We start from the raw sequence: 18,998 nt of genomic DNA, 5'->3' as shown, positions 1-18,998 counted from the left end.
CTCTTCCAAGCACTCCATGATTAACTTTGCTAGAAAATAAAAGACTGATTGATGACTTTGTTGATTAGAGGGGCCCACATTTAATATGCGTGTCACTTATGATGATAATCCACTGATTGATTGATAGATAATCTCCACTGTTATGGGTTGATGGATACTATTGGAGTGTTTCACACCTTCATTGTTAACAGACAAGATTAGCATTAAATGGAATTTTCTGTCATTGATCTTCTTTATTTGGGTTATTTTCACTGATTAACACATGACTCTCGCTGTCGTCCATTTTGTTTTTCTTAGCTCATCCTCCCTTTCCTCAGCTAGCACACTGAGGTAAAAAAAAAAAAAATGACGTTGGGTTGGTGGGAGGAAGAGATAAAGCAGTGATCCACACCTGTTTTTCATTCCCAAGTTCATCACTCACAAGAGGCAGACAAGTGAGGAGGCACGGGGCAACACATACGCACACGCTGGGAATGTATTTTACCCGGCAACATGAATGTGCTCCAAAACAGAACCATGTTAGAGCTCAACATGTGCTATACATAACATGTATACTTGTTTTGTTCATGTGTAAATATAAACTTTTGCGCAGTCGTCATGCAGCAAAATGGCCGCATCAGACGACCATGATGTCGCGGTGAGTTCTATGTCCTGTTATGGACTTATTAGCCATTTTTGAATTGACGTTTTTGTCCGTTCTTAAGTCTTTGTAAGCTTGTGAAACGTCATCAGCTGCGACCTAAGTACTGTTCCAGTAGAAAGTACGCATAAACTAAGAACGCTAAGGTAGTAGGAGCAAAGTTGTCAGTGCAGTTCATGTGGTGGATGGCAGGAAAACGGATACAGGTTAAAAATATTTTTGGGACTTTTTTTTTTTTTTTTTTCCCCCAAATGTTCTCTATTGGTGGTGCACACTTACAAGTGCACAAGTTACGGCTTAATTACACTTTCCATGATGGCAATGTCACCCCTGCCAACATGGCCGCCACATACGCACTTCGGTTAGCCAGACTGCTATGTGTGGTGCCATGTCTAGCCTTCTAATGTGTGTTGAAAACTAATTTCCTTGTAAGTATTAATTATTGATCAAATTTAAAATGCAAATTTTTGAATAACTTAGAAAGATATACTGTGCAGTAATCAAAATATCAAAATACATTTGAATTGAATTCTTATTTTAACCTAAAACATTCCAAAACATGTAGAACAAAACTTAAAATATAGTAAATAGTACATTACCATATAGATAATTAAAAATTAAAATTAATTTGAATGTAACGTTTTAAATTACCTATAATAAAATAAAAAAATGATTTTTAATGCTACAGTATACAACACTGTTGTACTGAGTACTGTGTGTACGGCAACTTTATTTACAGAACACTTAAAAAGACAACGACGGCTGAAACAAAATTCTGAACATAAATAAAAAATGACCATAAAACGCACGCAAGCGCGCGCACCCAAAAAGAAGAGATGACGGAATGCAAGCAGGTCAACGGCGGTGTGCGGCATTGACAAACGACATGTCTCAGAATAGAACTTCCTGTTTGATTGAGGGTGCAGTCACGCCTCATTTGGGGGTCACCGCAAGACGGGAGAAATGCACTCTGCTTGATCTGCTCCCTCTGTTGACCTCTGACCCCTGGGCCCCCCTCCCTACCCGAGGAAATCACACTTCCTCACGAGCTCCGCATTTGCTCAGTTGCGTGGTTCTTAGCGGGCGATGAGGTTAGCAGGTGGCTAACACTTCTAGGTGCCAATTTGCGGACGGGTTGACATGTGCTGCTAATCCTCTAATAGTTGCTAAAGTTCATGGTGTAGAGTAGAAAAGAATAATTTGCTCCTCCTAAGTTTATTTTGGCCTCCCTGCTGACCTTCGAACCTCAGACAAGCAACTCCCCAACAAGTTACGGCGCCTTTTGTCCGCCGTTAACGTCTTGCTCAGACACCGGGATGCAAAGAAAAACAAAAGATAGTACCCGTGCATGCGCAAGACATATCACCGCTCGCTTACTTTTATTGTTTTGCGTAGGAAGACGGTCATAACATGCCGGGAATTCGGGCAGTACAATGGGAATGTCCGGAATGCATCATACCGGCCGTTTCCGAGCACGAAAGATCAATATTACTGGACAAAGATGAGGAAATGGGAGAAATTCCTGGCTTGAAAAGAAACGTGTTGTTGTTACAGTGTGGCACGCCCAAAAGGTGGTACAGCCGAAATGTGCTGGGAAAATACTCGCCAAAAGTCAATCAATCCATCATCCGGAATGCTGTCAGCTAATTGTGAGACTTCATCTGAGGGAGTATTTACAGTACACGACTAACTCCACAAGTCTTTTCCTTTTTTAACTTTCACCAGAGATGGAAATACGAGGGGCTTTCTGACACTACTTCCGAAGGTCATACTATAACCATAGAGCCAAAAATAGAACATATTTTTAGTCGGATTTTAATGTTCCCGTTACAACTACCAATATGCGGAATATGTCCTTCCGAAACTACTGTATTACCGTCAGGTGTACCTGTTTGACATCTATTAAACATGACACAAAAAGGAGAGAAGACACTCCATTCAAGGCTCAGGAGAGAGGATAAGGACTGACTGATACAATTCACTACTGCACTCTCTGAAGAATCCTCTCCTCACCCTCTTTTTATTTGATTTCTACTCAGCCACGCCCTTAGTTACATTTACAATGTAAATGTAAATGTACAAGGCGGAAAATTACCCTTTTTTCACCCACTTTCCATGTCAAGGGGGTTTAAACAAGACAGACACCTAAAGAAAGTGGTGGAAATCCAGGTTTTTCCATTCATTGTAAAATTGCCTTCTGATATTTCCTCCAACATCAGAAAATTGCCAGGTCAACTTTATTTGAATGGCACCACATGTCTTTTTTTTCTTTTCTTTTCTAATTTTGGAATCAATTGGACGTAATTCTATCTTGGGTCATATTTTTATATGCCGCAACTTCTACCAATATGCGGAATATCCTTATCTGATACTACCTCAGAAGACAGACAATTCTTGACAGCCATAGAAACTTAAAAAAAAAAGTTTTGAATCAATTGGACATAATACAATAAGTTGGATGATTACATCTTGTTACTTACGAAGAAGGGTAGTTCGACCCTCTGACACGACGGAAAATTGCCAGGTCGACTATGTACTGACATTCCGCGTCAGTACCATTTATACACAACGGTGACCTGGAAAAATAGTTGGGGGGAAAATAAATCCCAGCTTTACAGGCTGACGATCTAAAATTGCAGTATCGACTTTGTACCCTCGTTCCGTCTCAGTGCCATTCACGTAGAACAGTGATGTGTAAAAAAGTGGGACAGATTCTGATAATGCCCCCAAAATTACCAAATTACTGAAATTTAGAATATCCCCTGCGAATTCTTCAAACCTAAACAAGATGTTCCTGCAGCTTCTGTCTAATCGAGGCCCCTTTCCGCATGAATTGATTTACATTGACAATTAGTTCGAGCAAGTGGAGACTAGGTGAATAGTTTCCACATGGGTATGGGACACCCGGTGATATATTACGCCTGTACGTGCTAATGAGTTGAAGAGATATCTTATACACTGAGCCTAAGGCTATGTTTACATTATGACTATTAAGTCACAAGTTTTGTGAAAACCTTTTGGGGTTTTACTCAGAATTCAGCATACTGTAGATGGAATTTTGCCACAACTGTGTTCACTTTCACACGGCAACACAACTTGCATCTGGTGTGACGTATAAAATAGTTGTCAGACGATTGTTTCCAACACACCAGGGCATAAGAAGTATTAACTTTTACACTCAGTGGTCTTTGATACTTAACTCCAGGAGGTGTATAATTGCCAGATCGACTTCCTCCCCCATCACATACTGTATACCTTCCATGTAGGACAGTGAGCTGGTAAGAAGATCATGAAAAGTCTTTTACAGGAAAATTTCTGGGTCAGCTTCATCTCCACCATTCTCTGTTGGTACAACTTATGCAGGACAGAGAGTAGGGAAAAAAAAATCCAGGCTGACTTTTCCAGGCAGTGTGAAAGCAGCGAGTGAGTGCTTCAACATTAACGTGAGACATTTGCAGACAAGCAAAGCGACGTCCACTTAGTCTCGTGTTTTGGGACAAGCGAGGCGATGACACGGACGTGTTGTTGTTCCTCCACCGACCACCGGCGCTGTTGAAAAAGACATGTCGTCACAGGTTGCAGGTTCAAGTGTGCATCTCCTGTTTTAGGGACACTCACAAAGAAATGCCGGGCTTCTACGCCTGAGGGAACTTGTCACATGGCCACTTACCCTTAATCAACACCTCCACCGGACCATAGAGTCTTAGACAAGATCTTCGTTCAGTTTTACAAATCTGTGAGCCATTTGAAGTCTTGGTGTTTAGCGTAAGATAACGTTGCTTTTGCATAACAGATATCCCAACAAGCTGGGATTGAAAAGTGGGAAAGTACCTGTTGGATATTTTGGAATGATCATGAAAACGCTAACACATGCGTACCAAATTGATGTTTATTACAGGCAGTGTCAAAGGGGATTGTTATACTACCCCCAAAGATGTAACATTTAATGAAATGACCCTAAAGCCTTAGAGGTTTATCCCGACTTGATTGGTTCTGGGCCTGAGTTGCTCTGGACTTTGATGCAGCCCTTACAGGAAGTCCACGGACCGCCCTCCCTAATTAGCTGTGTGTGTCCAGGGTTCCCTGAGGGCAGCAGGCGGTTGCGTGGACAAGAGGGGACCCACACTGCGAGCTTTGAGGGGTGAAGCTGATTGTCAGTCTGGCTCCAGCGAAAGGTAACCTCAGGCTGCTCCCACGCTCAACGCTTATAATAAATTTGAGGAGGCACAACTGTTAGTGACGCCTGGATGTGAGAGGCTCTCAAGGACAATTATTTGTTGAAGTTGATTAAACAACGGCAATTTCTTGATTTATTTCTTTCAAGGTGGATCATTTGTAGATTTCTACGAGAATAAGCCTGATCCTGGTCTCAATTTTGACTTGGTCTCAATCAAGTTTTTGTGGCGATTCAGCCTCAGTTCTTCAAACTCTTAAGCTTGACTCAACCTCAATCCTCCTTGGCCTTAGTTTAAATTTGAACCCCTCAAAGTCTTGGTCTTGACTTAATCTCAACCCACCCTGGTCTTAGTCTTGGGTTTCAACCAAAGCAAGCTTCCCCAATCCTGGTCCTCAAGGAGTCCTGCAGGTTTGAGAGGTTTTGGTACTCCAACACACCTGATTCCTATCATCAGTTCATCCGCAGGTAGATGAAGGTGTGTTGGAGGTTGGAAACATCTAAAACCTGCAGGACTCCGGCCCAAAAGGACCAGGATTGGAGAAGCAGGCTATGAAATCTTGGTTTTGACTCAGTTTCAACCTCCCTTGGACTGGGTCTTGATCCAGTCACACTCATTTCGTCTTTGTCTCGGCTCAACTCTTCAAAGTCTCGGGCCTGGGTCGGCCTCAACCTACCTTGGTGTCGTAGCTTTGGCTCGCTTTAAAACCCTTGATTTGGTCCCACTTTGAGCAACGATGTTTATTTTTAGTCCCTAGGGTTATCTGTTTATGCCATTCAGTTTCAGACAAAACCGCAGAAGCAAGACAATAGACAAAACATTTCTGTGTGAAAAGTCCACTGCTGGATTTCACATTGCTGCACAAAGTCCACTTGGAAAACAAGCATTTTGACGAAAATTCTTATTTTTAAAGATCTTATCTGAAAGGCAGGAGAATTAGCTGTGTCAGCCTCAGCGGGGGAGTGCTGATGATTAACCTCTGAGGGCTGTTGCGCAAAACACATGCAAAAACACAAGAAAGTAAGTCAAAAGTGAAGAGCAAAGGTGCATCTGCAGTCACAACAAGGCCTCGTCTGAATGCGTCTCTGACCTCAGTCTCGACTCAAACAACACAAGAAGAAACAACAATTGATTGAAGTTGGGGAAAAAAACAAGCCTTGTTGAGTTTCTCTACGTCATCTGAGAAGGACACGTGGGCCCAAGGGACAAAAGGGCTACTCATGAGGCTAGTCGCTAAAACTACAGAGGCTCAGTCAGATGTGACTTTTCCACTGGTGTTCAGATATGAAAACAATCCAGGAAAAACACAGTACATATTGTCTGATGTGATTTCAATTCCGCTTCAAACAGCAATTTTACTCTACAGAGAATCACTCAGATTCTTTTACCGGGTCTTAGTCTTGATTAGTCATTATTATATTGACTTGGTCACAACCTATCAACTTATGTCAATTAGGTCTAAACTTTCCTTGGTCTCGGTTTTAATTTGATGTCAACACTTCAAAATCTTAGTCTTGAGGCTGTTTTAGCACATTAAAGTCTTGGCCTGGACTATGTCTCAACCTGCCTTGGTCTTGGACTTACTTGGTCTTAACCTTTTCAAGTGTGACTTTGCTCTATTTTGTAGACAGCACACATGGGTAATTAAAAAAAGGTTTTTTTTAAATGCCTTTCTAACTGCAAGCGTCTGCAGAAATACCAATACTAAGAAAACTCCTCCCATGCGCACAGTTGGATTGTGGTTTGAGCAAGACGGGCTGGACATGAAAATTTGGCGCTTGGTCTCGAGTCAGTCTCAATCCATGAAAGTCTTGTCACAACCTGCCTTGATGTTAGTCTTAGTCTCGCCTCTTCAAAGTCTTGGTCTCAACTCAGTCCCGCCCCACCTTAGTCTCGACTCTTGTCTTATTGAAATCTTCAGTGAGATCAGAGAATCCCCTCAGAAAATAAGTGCTCTGCTTACTGAAGCAGCACAGACTAATTTACACATTTCACCAAAAAGAACACTCTGACTCGGAGGGAGTTCATACGGAATTCAAGGATTCGCTCGTTAGAACTATTCCCAACTGAGTACATGAACATAAATCATCAAAAAGGCCACACGCGCAGTCAGTGAGCGGGTGAGTGGGTGTAAATGAAGCCGTGCAGCCACACTGGTATGGAGCTCAAAGATAAATGTGTGGCTTCAAAATGATACTTAATGATATGATATATAGGACGCTATGATAGCTTCTCATACATAGCTTTACTTTTGTGACACATCTGCTCAGTGGGGAGTATACCGACAATATACTCAACAAAAATATAAACCAACACTTTTGTTTTTGCTCCCATTTTTGTTTATGATGGGGTTCTGGGGACTCAGAAAACCAGTCAGTACAGACTGGCTGAGTCAATTTACATTTTTCTTGAATGTATGTAAAATAAAATAAGAACCCAACATTTCTAATGGTGCTTATCCATTGGAAAAGCTAGTTAGTAAGAGGTACTGATTCTCAGACCTGCTTGAGCAAGTTTTTGAGGAAACACGGGGAACAATGACCAAAACAAACATACATGCTAACGTTAGCTTTGCTGTGCTTGAGCTCTGGAGGGTTGCATCACTCGTGGGTATTTAAGACGCTAAGTAAACAAGGAGGTGCTTTTAAATTGCCATTATAATTCCACAGTCTCTACTTTGATGCATTGCTCTGTTTTCTTGTTGGAGTTCCTCTTGGATAAGTATGGCTAATTAGCAGGGTTATTATAGTTGTGGAATTTTTCATTTTCGTTAGTTTTTATTTCGTTTTGAGTTTTTTAATTAGTTTTCATGGTGATTTTGTTAGTTTTTATTAGTTTTAGTTATTTAATAAATGTTTAGTTTTAGTTTAGTTTGAGTTAGTTTTAGTATTAGTTTTAGTTTTTTTTAACATGTATTACTGGTGCGCAATATTTAAAAAAGACAATGGGAGCGACATCATCTGAAGGTGCTTTTCTATTGGCTGCGGCTAGATGACGTCTCTTCTGTGTGACACACTTTCAAATGTCCTTATTCCAGTTAATATCAAAATAAATCTACTTAAATATTATTTAAAATCATCCCCAAAGGCTCATATGTTAAATTAATTACCAAAGACTAAAACAAAGGACATTTTTGCTATAATTATAGTAAGTTTTAGTTAGTTTTGTAAACATAAAGTGTAGTTTCAGTTAGTTTTCATTTAAAAAAAAAAAAAAAGCATTTTCGTTTTCATTTTAATTAGTTAATGAAATGTTTTGGATTTTAGTTTTTTCATTAGTTTTAGTTAACTAAAATAACCTTGCTAATTAGTAGGATGAGAGGGCCGCAAAGTCAGATTGTTTTTTTTGTTGTTTTTTTTTACTACTCCAAAGGTGGAACATTTACTAGACAACTTCAGATAAAAGATGAAAAAATTCCGGCTTCAGCGGGGCGATTGCAGGAGACGCGAGCGTCAGGTGTTAATCTTCACACCCGTGTCCCGACATTACGGCACAGGCGGCAGAAATGAGTGCAGAGACTTAAAGGCGCTTCCTGTCCACTCCCGCCGCTCTTATCTTCCTTCCTTGGAGCCCTTTTCAGCTTTCCTACCCTCTCTTATGTTCTGCGTGACGGCGGATCCTGCTGACACAGCTGTTGGCCAAAGCGCGTGTGTGGGTGTGCGTTATTTGTCCAAAAAGCTAAAGAGGCAGAGAAAGCCCGTTTGATGGGGTAACTTTCCAGAGTGGTGACCTCATTGCTGGGCCACTTGATGTTGTTATCTATGCCGGTTTTAGGTCAATTATTCTTAATACAACGCAGTACTTTCCATTCATTCACAAGTAGATGTAGTCTAAATATGAGAATCAGGTTATTGTTAAAAATAAAAAAAAGAAGAGTTTTGCAAAATAACATTTAAGGAAGTGAAGCTAGAGTTGTACTCGGATTCATGTTCAGTTTCCACATACAATTCCTCTTTTTTTTTATTTTGTCATCGCAAAATTTTCCTAGAGTGCAAATTGAGTACAATCCATCGCAAGAGGCGGATTTATTCATTAGGAGTGTGACGATATATCAATATCGCGATAAATCGTGATACTTTGTCTCCCGATAGATTGTTGATATGTCTACGCAAGTACTACTATATTTGTAGTTAATATAAAGCCACTACAGCGGCTCCATTGTTCCTGACTTATTGAGCAATTACTTGGCGGGCCACTAGGGGGATCACCTCATAAGAGTGGCAGGAAAATGGACGGAAGTCTTCAGTCGAAGAAGACTTATGAGCTCTATGAGCTTAATTTTTTTATTACTATAATTATATATGTATTATTTTTTTGTATATATTTTATATATATTGTAGATATTTGTTATATTATGTATTTATATTTATTTTATTTTTATTATTTATTTATAGTAATTAATTTTATTATTATTATTATTATTATTATTATTATTATTATTATTATTATTATTAGTTTTAGCGTAGATTATCATGGATTTATTACCCGAGCAATATATCGCTAATCGTGGTCTCATCATATCGTGAGATAATCATTATTGTGAGCCTTGTATCGCATATCGCATCGTATCGTGAGTTATGCCAGAGGTTCCCACCACTATTATTCATATTTCTTCAGTTATTAATTTTTGCCCCTGGAAAAAAATCATACAAATATCCATCCATCCATTTTCTTAAAACCGCTTGCTCCTCAGAAGGATCATTCAAATAGCAAAATATAATCCTTTTGTTGCAGAGGTTTGGGTTTTGCATCATAGAATTGTTAATTATCTGTTAATTACTAGTTTATTACAACAGGTAAATGTTACACTGCAGTTAATTGTCATGTAACACCATAAAGTAAGTAAGTAGAGTTCTATGGTCTTCAAATACCTGTTAATTATATCAATGACTGTTGTTAACATTTTAACATTGTTGGTTGTCAGATAAATTAGTTACACAAGGAACTGTCACTGGTAGTAAATTTTGAGGGGGGGGGGGGGCTCATTTTGGCAATATTCCAGAGGTTGAGTCTGAGCCATCATTAAAGTGTTTGTTACTTGTTGCCAACTGGCTCAAATTCCAATGATATTACTTTGCTTTTAAACGCGTTTACTTGTGCTTGATAGCGGTCATCTCGGGGTCCTCACTGTAAAATGAGCAGTAAAATTCCACTCCCAATGTCAACAAGTGGAGGATTAAGGTGCCAAGTAGGTAAATAAAGCCTGTTTCGCGTGTGTCCTGCTTTGCGTCACTCACTCGAAAAACATCAGCAGGCCCTCCATTTCCTGTTTATAGCGTCTTCATTGTTAACATTCGGTCCCTGGAGGGGGATCGCGCAAGAGAGGTGAGCTGATAAAAGTGGCGGTTAAGAATAACAAACAGATTTTTGGGCCACAGATAGCGTGTAATCGGTGATATCGCCACACTAATCTTGCGCTAATCTGTAAACGCGTTGCGAGTCGCCTACTGGAACCTTTATAGACTTGTCTGGTTTGAAGAGGGTTGCACTTGGTCCCTTCGCTTTTACTCTCACTGTAGTGGGTGATTGACAGCGTGGGGGAAGGGGGGGGGGTATAGTCACAAAAAATGGGCACTCAAATTCAAACTGATGATAATTTTAGTTTTGGCCATCCAGTTCATACATTTAGTTCAAATTTGGTAGCGATCAGAGATCTCTATTACGAGTTTGCCTGTGAACCCTAAAGTGGCAGCACCAACCCAAAATTTGGGCATAAATTATTGTCTTTTCCGTGGGTCTACTCATGTTTCTACCAAGTTTAATCTTTCTCAATGAAACTGGCTTTGGGAGCTGGATTTTGCAGTGAAGGCATTTGAATTTTTAAAATTGATGGAAAATCATCTTGGTGTCTGTCATCTTGTCTAAACCATTCCCCCACCTCCGTTTTCTCAGGCCAAAATTTTGTCCCCAGTCTGTCCCTACCAAGTCACTTCTGGCCTAAAAGAAACGTTATATAAAAAGTAAGGGTTTCAGGCGACGTTTTTTTATTTTTTTAATCGTAATTAATTGCATGATTTTAATAGTTAACTCACAATTGATCACAAATTTTATATGTGTTCTAAATGTACAATAATATATTTTATAGATTTTCATTCTCTTGTTAACAAAACTGGGAAAAAAATGTTAAACTAATAGAAATATGGCCACATATTTTAGTCATTGATACAGTTCAATTTGATAATAATTCATAAAATTAAGTTAAAATTAAAAAAGACGTACTTCACTGGAAAAAAAACCTAGTGATATTGATTTGTGTTGATTTTCTGCCACTAGATGGCATTATTGCATTTGTTAGACGTTGGTGACAGCACAGTGCATTTTTCTTTTCATATTATTTGATTTTCATATCTAATCTTTAACATCAAGTAACTTGTGAAATGCTGCACATTTTTACCCAAATATATGCATTATTGTTACATTTATTCCTGCTAAATTTTGATGTGGACTGCTGCGTTGCAATTGGAATTCTCCCAGTACAGGCTTTCCAAGTAAGGGCTGGTCAATAATTGCACATTAAAAACATTTGTGGTGTTAAATGAATTTTAACTAATTTACTCCCAAAAACATATAAATATGTTATTTTTTTATGTTTTAAGTGTCCCAAAGAAGTATGTATATGTTTTTTTTTATTTATTTATTTTATTTTTTTATAATATATACTAGAGCATACAGAAGGCTTTGATGCAGCCTCTCAACTGGAGAGAACGGTTGTGGAAATGGTAGTTATTACACAAACGGCCAGCAGATGGCAGCAGCAGAGGAGATGAACCAGAGTCATGTTGTAACAAGCTCTTTTCCCCACTGTTTTCACCAGGAATGTGAATATTGATGAAACTTCGCTATTTTCTAATGCTAATTACTGCAAAACAGAAACAAATAGAAATATATATATATATATTTCATGATGAAAGAAGAGACTTTAATCTTTACTTTGATATGTTCCATGTTTTTATAGCAATAGAACACAATATTCTGTGGGCCATGCAAAATCCGTCAAAATCCAGTAAAACAGCCGGGAGTGAACAGGATTGCTTCTGTGAAAATGGCTGGGAGCGAATTAATTAATTAACACAAAATGACCACACTAATTTTGACACCCCTAATAAAAAGCCTTTAAATATTGAAAGCATGATGATTACAATGTACCATATAATAATGCACATTTGTTCAACATATTTGTTCGGCCCACACAGAAATGGCCCCAAATAGATCACAGGTTTGTCCTTGTAAAAATGATTGACGTTTGTGACCATAGCGAACACATGACCTGTGTGTAGGTGGGAGGTCTGAGGCGGGAGGCGGGGATGGAGGTCAAGCGCCATTTGGCATTGTTTGGAGGCCATAAAAGGTCCCAGGTCTCCGGCCGAGGCCTGACCTAAACTGTTTACTTTTGGGAGAAAGGCCTCTGAAAGCAGCCTGATAGATGGTCAACAATCCCCATGGGAAGGTATAGTTACAATCTTCGTTGTTGATTTGTGAGCTTTTCTAATTTGTCGTTTTTTTTTTTGTATTTGTGTAATTATTATGAGATGACATAGGCTCATTTGGGTGAAAGTACTAGCTCTGGAATTTGGCCAAAATGGTTGACTTTCAGTTCAATTTCAGCAATTCTATTTTTTTAGCATCCTGTTCTATCTATCTATCTATCTATCTATCTATCTATCTATCTATCTATCTATCTATCTATCTATCTATCTAGCATATTAGGTTAATTGGTGAAACTGGTGTCAGGACCTTAATTTTGTTCTGACTTCACAAGGACTACTACCAAGTTTTTTTTTTGTTTTTTGTTTTGTTTTGTTTTTTTGTAATGGTAATATTTAGGATGTAAATAAATTGATGAAATAAATGAGTTTTCAGACATGCTGGACCTCCAAAAAGACGATTTATTCTTGGGAAGAATAAAGAGAGCCTTCACATGTCATTCTCACAAATAACTAAGTTTTTAGAGAGCAAGATTTTCAATCATTTCCAACAAGAGTACTTTTGAACAGTTCAAGCCACCAGAAATCAAATTATGATTGTGACACATTATAAGAATTGTGTCCATGTGATGTAAATCCAGCCTGAGATAACCAGACCCTGCAACCTTAATAAAGACTTAATCCCCCCCACTCCTCTCCAGAGAGCCATTTGTGGTTTTGGGATTTGTCCAGGAAGCAAGTCTGTGGTCAGCCACTACTTCAATGCCAACTTAATGTGTTACATTCACACCACCAACATTATGGGAATGTTGAATCCATAATCAAGTTCGTGGGTCAACTGAGGCTCTTCAGCGAGGGGTTTGGATGAGAGCTCCGCAGAGCTCCGCAGAGCCGCAGGGAGGCTGCGAGAGGGGGAGGATGCGGGAGTGGGCTCCATCGCTCTAATGCAATATTTAAAATCCAGCTCTAGTGCATGCCCCGATGCGGGGGGAAAAAATAACTGTCCTGTCCTATCATCGTCCACGCTGACTCACGCTATCCATGCATTCGCTTGACATTCTCTGTGAGGCTGGAGGGCGGCGTTGGCAAATACGCATACTTGGAGGAGCACACCAGTATGCACAATTTCAACAACAAAAAGCCTGGCACTGAATGGAGATTAAACAATTGGGAGAGTAGTAGTGGATAAGGAAGATTGTATGGGAAAACCTTTGAGGATTTGAGTCTGAATTAAGACTTTGAAGACGCTAAGACCAAGACTTTGAAGGGTTCAGACACAACCAAGACAGGTTGAGACCAAATCAACCCCCGAGGAGTTGAATCATTAGTCAATACTAAAACCAATGTTGGCTTCGATTGAGCCGAAACCAAGAAGGATAGCGAGAGACCGAGTCATGACTATTACCAATGCAGGTCAAGACCAAGTCTTTGAGGGGTTGAAATTACATCAGGTCTAAAACGTCCAAAGCAGGTTAAGACCAAATCTTACCAGTTTTAGGCTGTGGTTGAAACGGCAATATGTCCCAATACTTTTTCCCATGTAGTGGACTTTTTGGCTGATTGTGCAACTTCTTACAGAGTGCAGCAGCAAGCTGTCCTCACCAGTTTGAGCCGTGCCCCAAGAGGTCCCGTCAGTCCCCCAAAATAGAAGCCTGCATGTTTTGTGAGAACTGATATTTTTATCCTTTCCCGTGCTGAAAATGGCTGTTTTGTGGCTTCATCTTCTTTCGACAAGTCTCTCCGTTTATGGAAGCAGTAATCACAGAGGTTCCCTCCTTGTTTTCACCACGCTGGCAACAAACTCCGGAATGGACTCATCACACGGACTCTCACTTAAAACTGAGGCTGATTCATAACAGTGACGGGGCTCGACAGTATGTAGCGCCAAATGTAAACAATGTTGGCCGAGCAGGCAGCAACGCGCGTACGCTTGAGCGACCAATCGAGCCTTCTGGGAGAAAATCTCATCATTATGGAAATGACGGCTTTTCTGCTCAATCAGGCAGCACCTCATTTTGGGAAGGACGTAATAAATGCCTGTGGGGAGGCCACTAGGGGTGGGAACCTCTGGCTACCTCACAATACGATACGATCTGCGATACAGGGCTCACGATAATGATTATCTCACGATATGACGATACCACGATTATCAATATAGTGCTCAGATAATAAATCCACTATAATCTACGATAAAACTAATTATAAAATAACAATAATAATAATAGTATAAATAAATACAAATAAAATAATAAAATAAATACATAAAAATAAAATAAATAATAAATAAAAAATATAAAAAAATAATAAAAATAATATAAATATACATATAATATGAATATATATATATAATATATATAAAAATAATAACATTAATAATAATAATAATAATAATAATAATAAAAACTAAGCTCATGAGTCTTCTTTGGCTGAAGTTCATAAGATTGTTGCCTCGCGAGCCCGAAAATCCGCTTTTGCAAGAATAACTACAATAGTTGTGAAAATGTCAGGTCATGTTAGGTCACACTTGGAGGGCTTGAATCCAAGACCAAGGCAGCTTGAGACCAAGCCGAGTTGAGTTGAGTCCGTGTCAAGATGAAGACCAAGGCAGGTTCTTACTAAGTCGAGGCCAAGACTTGGAGATGTTAAACCCTACTCACGACCAGGGTCTTTATAGTTCTGGAATTTTTTATTTTCGTTAGTTTTTATTTCGTTTTGAATTTTGTTTTATAACTTGAGTTAGTTTTAATTATTTTTCAGGAGGTTCTGTTAGTTTTTATTAGTTTTAGTTATTTAATAAATGCTTAGTTTTAGTTTCAGTATTGGTTTTAGTTTTTTTATGTGTATTACGTGTGCAATATTTAAAAACACCATGTGAGTGACATCATCTGAATGTGCTTTTCTATTGGCTGCTGCTTGATGATGTCACTTCTGGGTGACACTTTCAAACGTACTTATTCTGGTTCATATTAAAATAAATCTACTTAAAATCGCATTTAAAATCATCCCCAAAGGCTCATGCATTAAATCAATTACCAAAGACTAAAATGAAGGACATTTTTGCTATAATTACAGTTAGTTTTAGTTTTGTAAACATAAAATGTAGTTTGTTAGTTTTCATTTTTTTAAATGTTTTTTTGTTTTGTTTTTATTTTATTTCGTTTTAGTTTTTTTTATTAGTTTTAGTTAACTAAAATAACCTTGGTCACGACGAAGACCAAGGACGAAAAAGATCGAGTCGAGACCAAGACTTTGAAAGGTTGAAACCAAGTCGTGACGATGACCAAGGCAGGCTGAGACCAACTCAAGACCAAGACTTGGAGAGATTGGAATGCACGATCCTAGTTTACAACAGGAAGCAAATAATATACAATTGATTATTTCTAGCATGACGACAAATCTTTGTATTTCCTGCTGACATTGTCATTTAGTTTGACAATTCAAAATGAAACAAATAAAAAACATCCGGGTCGCGGAAGCGCAGGCGGGGTAACATCATTTCCCAGTCAAATCGTGGGATGTGAAATTATGGGTTACTCCATTTAATAATAAACGAGAGGAATTTCTTACAGTAGTAAATTATACATGAAACTGGTGGTGGGGTGTCGAAACACAAATAAGGAACGTGTCTGGCTTAGAGAAGATGATTTGTGTGTTGTTTAGAAAGCAGAAGAGTAAAAGGTGAGAACAACACTTTGTGGGGTCAAAAAACATTCAAAGACCAACACAAACTGACCCTGAGGTGCTGACGCTAAGACCAAAGGCAGGTTGACAACACCACTAATTTGTACAAAGCCCTATATAGTCTCAATATTTACCCCCCCAAGAATTGCCAAACAAGTACGCAAATCAACCTGCAGACTTGACAAGCCGATTCGTGTCCTCATTGGGAGATTGCGAGAGCAAACGCTGAGTCATGACACTGTGAGTCTTTTATTTATTTATTTTGCCCTTGAGTGGCGCAACATTCCAAATCAAACTCCATTTTAGGGCATTACAAAAAGCAAGAGTATTTATGCGCCCCATTTTGTCAGCTTTATGTTCATAACTTTCTGGTTCTCGGCCTGTAAACTTGTCCTTATACAGCATCCCATATCGCACATGGCCTTGGACAATGCCGTTCGTCTCAGATTTGTAGGTTAGACATAATTCTTAACAAGATCACTGGTAAAACACCAAGTAGGGGAGAAAATAGAACATTGCGGCTCACCTCTTAGCAGGATAAAACAATAACCTACACAATTGAACTTCAGTGAAACATCATTCAATGTGAAAATGGTTATGTTTCATTTTAGAGTTGACATGCACAAAAGCGTTACAACCAAAACAAAAAATGGTGGACAACAGTTTTACTACACTGCTACTTCTTCTAACAAAAAGGTATAACCATTGACATTCATGTTTTCTACAGTGGAACTTTTTGTAAATGCTAAAAATAATGCTGCATTCGAGGAAAGTGCGAAGTCTGACTTTTCCGTCTTCAAACCAGGAAGTGTGTATGGGGAACGCCCCCTTGAACTCGAAAATTACACTTGCTAAGTCGACTAAAAAAAAACAAGTACCCCGACTTCACCAGCCGACTTCGATGTGACGCCACTCGACAATGGTGACCAATATGAAACACAATTTACTCGAGTATAAAAACAATTTATCACTATCCGCCATTTTGGTTGTTTATATTCTCCTCTAATTTTTTTCAGGTTGCAACTGGGGAAAGCCAACTGGGATTATTCCGATTTCCGACCTTCCTCGAATGCAGCACGAGTATTGGAATGAGTAGATGGTTCGCAAACATTTCACCACCACTGATATCGCCAACTAGTGGCCTGGCATGCACATTACATTTGTTTTTAGATCTGCCTACATCACGTGTCAAGATCCGGTCCTCAAGGGCCAGAGTCCTACATGTTTTCGAGGTTTCTCTACTCCAACGCACCTGATTCAATGATGAGCTTAAATATGAATCAGCTTTGTTGAACTTTGGGAAACCTGTAGAACATGCAGGATTCAGGCCCTCGAGGACCGGACTTTTTAAAATTATGTTTAATGTTTTTTTATTCATTTATTTATTTATTTTTATTTTACTTATTGTATTTTAGTACTTTTTGTGTGTTTTTAAAGAGGTTTTACTATATTTAATGTGTATGATAGTGTGCGGATCTCAATGTGCAGCACTTGGCAAAAATGTTTATAAAAATGTTGCTCAATCCGCCTTGAATCAAAATGTCAAGTGTGCGTCCAGCGTCGTCGTGTGACGACTCAGCAGAGTCGATGAACAACAGATCCCAAAAATGCAGGCTCAGAGCAGGAAAACAATCTCGATTTATTCTTTTTGATAGACCGATTGCACAAAGCTTGCTCGCAGGCAAGTAGGCGAAATTTACAGAGGTGTCCCTGCACACAGGCGAGGAACACGGAAGTAACAAAAGTCACTTGCAAAAGGCAAGGAGGAATTGGGAAACACAAATCTCCTGCAAAAGGCAGGGAACACGAATGTAACAAAAAGCGCTTGCAACTGCAAGGAAAACTAACATAACCAAAATCGCTTGCAAACGGCAAGGAGAACTAACGTAACAAAAAACACTTGCTAACAGCAAGGACAAGAAAAACATAACTCACTTGCAACCGGCAAGGACGACACGAAATGTACACGGTATCAATCAACACGAGTATATCAAACAAAAGGCGACGCGGAAACACACACGTGAATACAAGTAAACTAAAGACGACGGCAGATTCAAAAAACTTTTACCAACAGGGAAACGCGGAGAACACTTGGACACGGAGGTGAGCAAATAATAATCCGACAGCTGTCAGTGCTGTTCGGAGTCCTTTTAAAGCCTTGATTACCAACGCGTTGCAGGTGCGACGCTGGGGAACGCCCCCCTCGTTACAGGCACTGAAAGAGACAAGCACAACAGGGCTGAGAACCGAACCATGACAGTACCCCCCCCTTAACGGACGCCCCTTGGCGGACCACCTGGTTTCTCTGGGTGTGCTGTATGAAAGGTGGTCAATAATGACGGGTCCAGGATCCAGGAGCGGGGGACCCACTGCCGCTCTTCAGGTCCGTAGCCCTCCCAGTCGACCAGGTACTGGAAGCCCCGGCCCCTGCACCTTGAGTCCAAAATCTCTTTCACAGTGTAGACAGGGTCCCCGTCGACCAATCGGGGAGGAGGCGGAGCTGGTGCAGGTGGATTCAACGGACTAGGAGTCTCTGGCTTGAGGAGGGAAACGTGGAACACTGGATGCACCTTGAGTGAGGGTGGAAGACGGAGCTTTACAGTCACTGGATTGATGACGGTAAGAATCTCGAAGGGACCGATGTAGCGCGGACCCAATTTCTTGGAGCACCCCGCCAGGCGCATGTCCCGGGACGAGAGCCAGACCTTGTCCCCGGGCCGGTAAGTGGGTTCCGGACGCCGCCGCCGATCCGCAATCTCTTTGTTACGGGCTGCTGAGCGGGATAGCGCCGCTCGGGTCTCCCGCCATACCTTGTGGGCCCGCCGTAGGTGGTGCTGAACGGTGGGTAGTTCGATGGAACTCTCCTGAGACGGGAACAGGGGTGGCTGATAGCCGTATGCCGCCCTAAAGGGTGAGTGTCCCGTCGCCGATGATGGCAGAGTGTTCGTGGCGTACTCGATCCAGGAGAGGTGCGAAGACCAGGATTCAGGGTTGTGTAGGCAAACACATCGGAGGGCAGCCTCGAGGTCCTGGTTGGCCCTCTCTGTCTGGCCGTTGGTCTGGGGATGATACCCAGAC

General features: G+C 40.2%; 1 protein-coding gene across 2 annotated transcripts in view; it reads left to right on the top strand.

The window, feature by feature from the left end:
* Positions 1 to 17,155, top strand: part of LOC144022487 (uncharacterized protein C1orf232) — a 67,418-nt gene extending 50,263 nt beyond the window's left edge. For both annotated transcript variants that reach the window (XR_013284337.1, XR_013284336.1), the window contains 2 exons: positions 4,718 to 4,815; positions 16,937 to 17,155. The gene's annotated coding sequence lies outside the window, so the exon portion shown is untranslated. The remainder of the gene's footprint in view (positions 1 to 4,717; positions 4,816 to 16,936) is intronic.
* Positions 17,156 to 18,998: the final 1,843 nt, after the last annotated feature.

This window comes from Festucalex cinctus, chromosome 7 (genome assembly GCF_051991245.1).
Source record: "Festucalex cinctus isolate MCC-2025b chromosome 7, RoL_Fcin_1.0, whole genome shotgun sequence".
In the NCBI taxonomy this organism is placed as follows: domain Eukaryota; kingdom Metazoa; phylum Chordata; class Actinopteri; order Syngnathiformes; family Syngnathidae; genus Festucalex; species Festucalex cinctus.
This window is presented reverse-complemented; position numbering and strand designations above follow the sequence as displayed.